The following is a 7,116-nucleotide window of genomic DNA, read 5'->3' on the forward strand; positions in this document are numbered from 1 at the left end:
ATTTCAAGTGCTTGCTGGGTAAAAGTTTTCAGACTTGACACTGGGCAAGTGTCGATGTGTAACTAGAGCTATTGCACGTACTCGAACTACAGCCAAGAACAGATGCCTGCCCACCTAATGGTACCAATGACCTGATAACTTGTGACCGAAAGCAAAGCTTGCCTCCCTTATATATGATTAAAGAGGACCTCCGGTTACACGATTCATGCCCTGTTATAGATTAACGGTTGACTTATGTGTCCAGGATCCTTCTGTCAATATGTTATTTCTACCTGATGATTAATCTAAAATGTATCCTGATAGAGGAACAAAGGAATGTCAATCAAACTTGTTTGTTACACTGTATAAATATGGAACGCTTACGCTGTATCATTGGAATAGTAGCCTCACCCCTTGAGTGGAGGTGCTGATTCCCCTTGCAAGAGAAGTAAAATAAAAGGCCTGTCCGTCTGACGAATCCAAGTGTGTATTGAGTCATTACCCAGAGCTAAGAAGTAAGGCACTTCTACACCGTCCCTCTCTCTCTGTCTGTCCCTCTCTCTCTCTGTCTGTCCCTCGCTCGCTCCCTCTCTGTCCCTCTCTCGCTCTGTCCCTCGCACTCTCTCTCTGTCCCTCTTTCTCTCTCTGTCCCTCCCTCTTTCTCTCTGACCCTCTCTCTTTCTCTGTCCCTCTCTGTCTGTCCCTCTCTCGGTCCCTCTCTCTCCGTGCCCCTCACTCTCTGTCCCTCACTCTCTGTCCCTCACTCTCTGTCCCTCTGTTCCTCTCTCTCTCTGTCCCTCTCTCTCCCTGTCCCTCTCTCTCCCTGTCCCTCTCTGGCTCTCTCGGTCCCCCTCTCTATCTGTCTATGTCACAGAAACATAGAAGATAGGAGCAGGAGTAGACCATTCGGCCCCTCGAGCCTGCTCCGCCATTTAATGAGATCATGGCTGATCATCCAAATTCAGTACCCGGTCCCTGCTTTCTCCCCATACCCCTTGATCCCTTTAGCCTTAAGAAATATATCCAACTCCTTCTTGAATATATTTAACTAGCTGAAGTGCCCGGGGTTGCCGAGGGAATTTTGAGGGCATGTTGTTGTTGGAAGAGAGAGAGAGCGCGAATGGGGGGGAAGAGAGCGCGCGACTGGGGGGGAAGAGAGAGAGCGACAGGGGAAGAAAGAGCACGACTGGGGGGAGGGGGGGAAAGGGGGGGAAGGGAGGGGAGGGGGGGGAAGGGAGGGGAGGGGGGAAGGGAGGGGGGAAAGGGGGAGAAGGGGGGGAGGAGGAAGGGGGGAGGAGGAGGAAGGGGGGAGGAGGAGGAAGGGGGGAGGAGGAGGAGGGGGGGAGGAGCAGGAGGGGGGAGGAAGGGGGGGAGGGGGAGGAAGGGGGGGAGGGGGGAGGAAGGGGGGAGGGGGGAGGAAGGGGGGGAGGAAGGGGGGAGGGGGAGGAAGGGGCGGAGGGGGGAGGAAGGGGGGGAGGGGGGAGGAAGGGGGGGAGGGGGGAGGAAGGGGGGGAGTCGGGGAGGAAGGGGGGGAGGGGGGAGGAAGGGGGGGAGGGGGGAGGAAGGGGGGCAGGGGGGGAGGAAGGGGGGAGGGGGGGAGGAAGGGGGGGAGGGGGGAGGAAGGGGGGGAGGGGGGAGGGAGGGGGGGAGGAAGGGGGAGAGGGGGGAGGAAGGGGGGGAGGAAGGGGGGGAGGGGGGAGGAAGGGGGAGGGGGGAGGAAGCGGGGGAGGGGGGAGGAAAGGGGGGAGGGGGGAGGAAGGGGGGGAGGGGGGAGGAAGGGGGGGAGGGGGGAGGAAGTGGGGGAGGGGGGAGGAAGGGGGGGAGGAAGGGGGGGAGGGGGAGGAAGGGGGGGAGGGGGGGGAGGGGGGAGGAAGGGGGAGGGGGGAGGAAGGGGGAGGGGGGAGGAAGAGGAGGGGGGAGAAAGGGGGAGGGGGGAGGAAGGGGGGGAGGAAGGGGGAGGGAGGGGGAAGGGGGAGGGGGAGGGAGGGGGAAGGGGGAGGAAGGGGGAAGGGGGAGGAAGGGGGGAGGGGGGAGGAAGGGGGGGAGGGAGGGGGGGAGGAAGTGGGGGAGGGGGGAGGAAGTGGGGGAGGGGGGAGGAAGGGGGGGAGGAAGTGGGGGAGGGGGGGAGGAAGTGGGGGAGGGGGAGGAAGGGGGGGAGGGGGGAGTGGAAGGGGGGGAGGAAGGGGGGAGGGGGAGGAAGGGGGGGAGGAAGGGGGGGAGGGGGGAGGAAGGGGGGGGAGGAAGGGGGGAGGGGGGAGGAAGGGGGGGAGGGGGGAGGAAGGGGGGGAGGGGGAGGAAGGGGGAGGGGGGAGGAAGAGGAGGGGGGAGGAAGGGGGAGGGGGGAGGAAGGGGGGGAGGAAGGGGGAAGGGGGGAGGGGGGAGGAAGGGGGAAGGGGGAGGGGGGAGGAAGGGGGAAGGGGAGGAAGGGGGAGCGGGGAGGAAGGGGGAGGGGGGAGGAAGGGGGAGGGGGGAGGAAGGGGGAAGGGGGAGGAGGGAGGAAGGGGGAGGGGGAGGAAGGGGGAGGGGGGAGGAAGGAGGAAGGGGAAGGGGGAGGGGGGGAGAGGAGGGGAGGGGGGAGGGGAGAGGAGGGGGGGAGGAAGGGGGAAGGAAGGGGGGAAGGGGGAGGGGGGGGAGGAAGGGGGAAGGGGGAGGGGGGAGGAAGGGGGAGGGGGGAGGAAGGGGAGGAAGGGGGAGGGGGGAGGGGGGAGGAAGGGGGAGGGGGGAGGGGGGAGGAAGGGGGGAGGGGGGAGGAAGGGGGGAGGGGGGAGGAAAGGGGAGGAAGGGGGAGGGGGGGAGGAAGGGGGGAGGGGGGGAGGAAGGGGGAGGGGGGGAGGAAGGGGGAGGGGGGGGAGGAAGGGGGAGGGGGGGAGGAAGGGGGAGGGGGAGGAAGGGGGAGGGGGGAGGAAGGGAGGAAGGGGGAGGGGGGGAGGAAGGGGGAGGGGGGGAGGAAGGGGGAGGAAGGGGGAGGGGGGAGGAAGGGGGAGGGGGGGAGGAAGAGGAAGGGGGAGGGGGGAGGAAGGGGGAGGGGGGGAGGAAGGGGGAGGGGGGGGAGGAAGGGGGAGGGGGGGGGAGGAAGGGGGAGGAAGGGGGAGGGGGGGGAGGAAGGGGGAGGGGGGGGAGGAAGGGGGAGGGGGGGGAGGAAGGGGAGGGGGGGGAGGGGGGGAGGAAGGGGGGGGAGGGGGGGGGAGGGGGGGAGGAAGGGGGGGGAGGGGGGGAGGAAGGGGGAGGGGGGGGAAGGGGGAGGGGGGAGGGGGGAGGAAGGGGGAGGGGGGAGGAAGGGAGGAAGGGGGAGGGGGGAGGAAGGGGGGAGGGCGGAGGAAGGGGGAGGGGGGAGGAAGGGGGAAGGGGGAGGGGGAGGGGGGGAGGAAGGGGGAGGGGGGAGGAAGGGCGAGGGGGGGAGGAAGGGGGAGGGGGGAGGAAGGGGGAGGGGGGAGGAAGGGGGAGGGGGGAGGAAGGGGGAAGGAAGGGGGAGGGGGGAGGAAGGGGGAGGGGGGAGGAAGAGGAAGGGGGAGAGGGGGAAGAGGGGGGAGGAGGAGGGGGGAGGGGGGAGGAGGAGGGGGGGAGGAGGGATGGAGGGGGGGAGGGGGGGAGGAGGGGGGGGGAGGGGGGAGGAGGGGGGAGGAAGGGGGAAGGGGGAGGGGGGAGGAAGGGGGAAGGGGGAGGGGGGAGGAAGGGGGAAGGGGGAGGGGGGAGGAAGGGGGAGGGGGGAGGAAGGGGGAAGGGGGAGGAAGGGGGAAGGGGGAGGAAGGGGGAAGGGGGAGGGGGGGAAGGGGGAGGGGGGAGGAAGGGGGAGGGGTAGGAAGGGGGAAGGGGGGGGAGGGAGGGGGGAGGAAGGGGGAGGGGGGAGGAAGGGGGAAGGGGGAGGGGGGAGGAAGGGGGAGGGGGGAGGAAGGGGGAAGGGGGAGGAAGGGGGAGGGGGGAGGAAGGGGGAGGGAGGGGGAAGGGGGAGGGAGGGGGGAGGGGGAGGAAGGGGGGAGGGGGGAGGAAGGGGGAGGGGGGAGGAAGGGGGGAGGAAGGGGGGGAGGAAGGGGGGGGGAGGGGGGAGGAAGGGGGGGGGAGGGGGGAGGAAGGGGGGGGAGGGGGGAGGAAGGGCGGGGAGGGGGGAGGAAGGGGGGGGGAGGGGGGAGGAAGGGGGAGGGAGGGGGGGAGGGAGGGGGAGGGGAGGGGACGGGGGAGGAAGGGGGAGGGGGAGAGGAAGGGAGAGGAAGGGGGAGGAAGGGGGGTGGAAGGGGGGAGGGGGGGAGGAAGGGGGAGGGAAGGGGGGAGGGGGGAGGAAGGGGGAGGGGGGGAGGAAGGGGGAGGAAGGGGGGAGTAAGGGGGGAGGGTGGAGGAAGGGGGGGGTGGAGGAAGGGGGGAGGGTGGAGGAAGGGGGGATGAAGGGGGGAGGAAGGGGGAAGGAAGGGGGGGAGGAAGGGGGAGGGGGGGAGGAAGGGGGAGGGGGGGAGGAAGGGGGAGGGTGGAGGAAGGGGGAGGGGGGGAGGAAGGGGGAGGGGGGAGGAAGGGGGGAAGGGGGAGGAAGGGGGGGGAGGAAGGGGGAGGGGGGGAGGAAGGGGGAGGGGGGGAGGAAGGGGGCGGAGGAAGGGGGGGAGGAAGGGGGGGAGGAGGGGAGGAGGGGGGGAGGAAGGGGGAGGGGGGGAGGAAGGGGGAGGGGGGAGGAAGGGGGGAGGGGAGGGGGGAGGAAGGGGGGAGGAAGGGGGGGAGGGGGGAGGAAGGGGGGGGAGGAAGGGGGAGGTGGGGAGGAAGGGGGAGGGGGGGAGGGGGGGAGGAAGGGGGAGGGGGGGGAAGGGGGAGGGGGGGAGGAAGGGGGAGGGGGGGAGGAAGGGGGAGGGGGGGAGGAAGGGGGAGGGGGGAGGAAGGGGGAGGGGGAGGAAGGGGGAGGGGGGAGGAAGGGGGAGGGGGGAGGAAGGGGGAGGGGGGGGAGGAAGGGGGAGGAGGGGAGGAAGGGGGAGGAAGGGGGAGGAAGGGGGGAGGGGGGGAGGAAGGGGGAAGGGGGAAGGAAGGGGGAGGGGGGGAAGGGGGAGGGGGGGAGGAGCGGGGGAGGGGGGGAGGAGGGGGGAAGGGGGGGAGGAGGGATGGAGGGGGGAGGAGGGGGGAAGGGGGGGAGGAGGGGGGAAGGGGGGGAGGAGGGGGGAGGGGGGAGGGAGGGGGGAGGAGGGAGGAGGGGAGGAAGGGGGAGGAAGGAAGGGGGAGGAGGGGAGGGGGAGGAGGGGAGGGGGAGGAGGGGAGGGGGAGGAGGGGAGGGGGAGGAAGGGAAGCGGAGGAGGGGAGGGGGAGGAGGGGAGGGGGAGGAGGGGAGGAGGAGGGGAGGGAGGGGGAGGAGGAGGGGAGGGGGAGGAGGGGAGGGGAAGGAGGGGGGGAGGAGGGGGAGGAGGAGGAGGGGGAGGAGGGGGAGGGGGAGGAGGAGGGGGAGGGGGAGGAGGAGGGGGAGGGGGAGGAGGAGGAGGGGGAGGGGAGGGGAGGAGGAGGGGGAGGGGAGGGGAGGAGGGGGGGGAGGGGAGGGGAGGAGGGGGGGAGGGGAGGGGGAGAGGGGTAGGGGGGAGGAGGGGGAGGGGGGAGGAGGAGGAGAGGGGGGAGGAGGGGGGGGGGGAGGAGGGGGAGGGGGGGAGGAAGGGGGAGGGGGGAGGAAGGGGGAGGAAGGGGGAGGTAGGGGGAGGGGGGAGGAAGGGAGGAAGGGGGAGGAGGGGAGGAAGGGGGAGGAAGGAAGGGGAGGAGGGGAGGGGGAGGAGGGGAGGGGGAGGAAGGGAAGCGGAGGAGTGGAGGGGGAGGAGGAGGGGAGGGAGGGGGAGGGGGAGGAGGAGGGAGGGGAAGGAGGGGGGTAGGAGGGGGGGGAGGAGGGGGAGGAGGAGGGGGAGGGGGAGGAGGAGGGGAGGGGGAGGAGGAGGAGGGGGAGGAGGAGGGGGAGGGGGAGGAGGAGGAGGAGGAGGGGGAGGGGAGGAGGGGGGGGAGGGGGAGAGGGGGAGGGGGAGGGGGGAGGAGGAGGGGGGGAGGGGGGGGAGGAAGGGGGAGGGGGGAGGAAGGGGGAGGGGGGAGGAAGGGGGAGGGGGGAGGAAGGGGGAGGGGGGAGGAAGGGGGAGGGGGGAGGAAGGGGGAGGGGGGGAGGAAGGGGAGGAGGGGGGGGAGGAAGGAAGGGGGAGGAGGGGAGGGGGAGGAGGGGAGGGGGAGGAAGGGAAGCGGAGGAGGGGGGGGGAGGAGGGGAGGGGGAGGAGAGGAGGGGAGGGAGGGGGAGGGAGGGGGAGGGGGAGGAGGAGGGGAGGGGGAGGAGGGGAGGGGAAGGAGGGGGGGTAGGAGGGGGGAGGAGGAGGGGGAGGGGGAGGAGGAGGAGGGGGAGGAGGAGGGGGAGGGGGAGGAGGAGGGGGAGGGGGAGGAGGAGGGGGAGGGGGAGGAGGAGGAGGGGGAGGGGAGGGGGAGGAGGGGGGGGAGGGGAGGGGAGGAAGGGGGGGAGGGGGAGGGGGGAGGGGGAGGGGGAGGGGGGGGAGGGGGGGAGGAAGGGGGAGGGGGGAGGAAGGGGGAGACTCCTGCCCCACCCGCCTTTACTAAGATGGCGGCGGTGACGACGCTCGGCTCAGGCCCGCCCCCTCCAGCCTTCACAAAGATGGCGGCGATCGCGAGCCGCTTGTTGAGCGCGATGGGTGGTGCCTAGCTCGGGCGTGGCTGGGCAACAGAGGCCCAGGCTTACAGGCCTGGAAAAACGGTGAAAAGTAGGAAAATTCTAGATGTTAGAGAAAAGATTTACAAATTAATTCACTTTTTTTAAAAACAATTTGTGTTTTAAAAGCAACTTTTTTTTTGCTGGAAATGTAGATTTGAAAAGAAACACGTAGAAAGTGGGAAAAAGAAATGAAAAGTTTGGAATCAAGATGGCGGCGACTCACCTCGGTTCAGAATGATAAGGCCCGCCCACACACGACCGATTGGTCAACCGTCAGGTCACTGAACTGTAGGATTGGTCAATCATCACGTAGGATGGCCCGCCCGCACACGCAATGAACCCGCTCCCACTCGATGCAAATGAGCGGATAACGAGAGGAATTTTGAACGTTTTTTGGATACCGTCGGCACAATTTTTGTCCGACCGTCAGCACAATTTTTGTCCGAGCGAAAAGTAAATACGCCTACAAGAGTCCCCTAATGATGAGC

Source organism: Somniosus microcephalus, chromosome 11 (genome assembly GCF_052327205.1).
Source record: "Somniosus microcephalus isolate GS21.2 chromosome 11, FLI_Smic_1.0, whole genome shotgun sequence".
Taxonomy (NCBI): domain Eukaryota; kingdom Metazoa; phylum Chordata; class Chondrichthyes; order Squaliformes; family Somniosidae; genus Somniosus; species Somniosus microcephalus.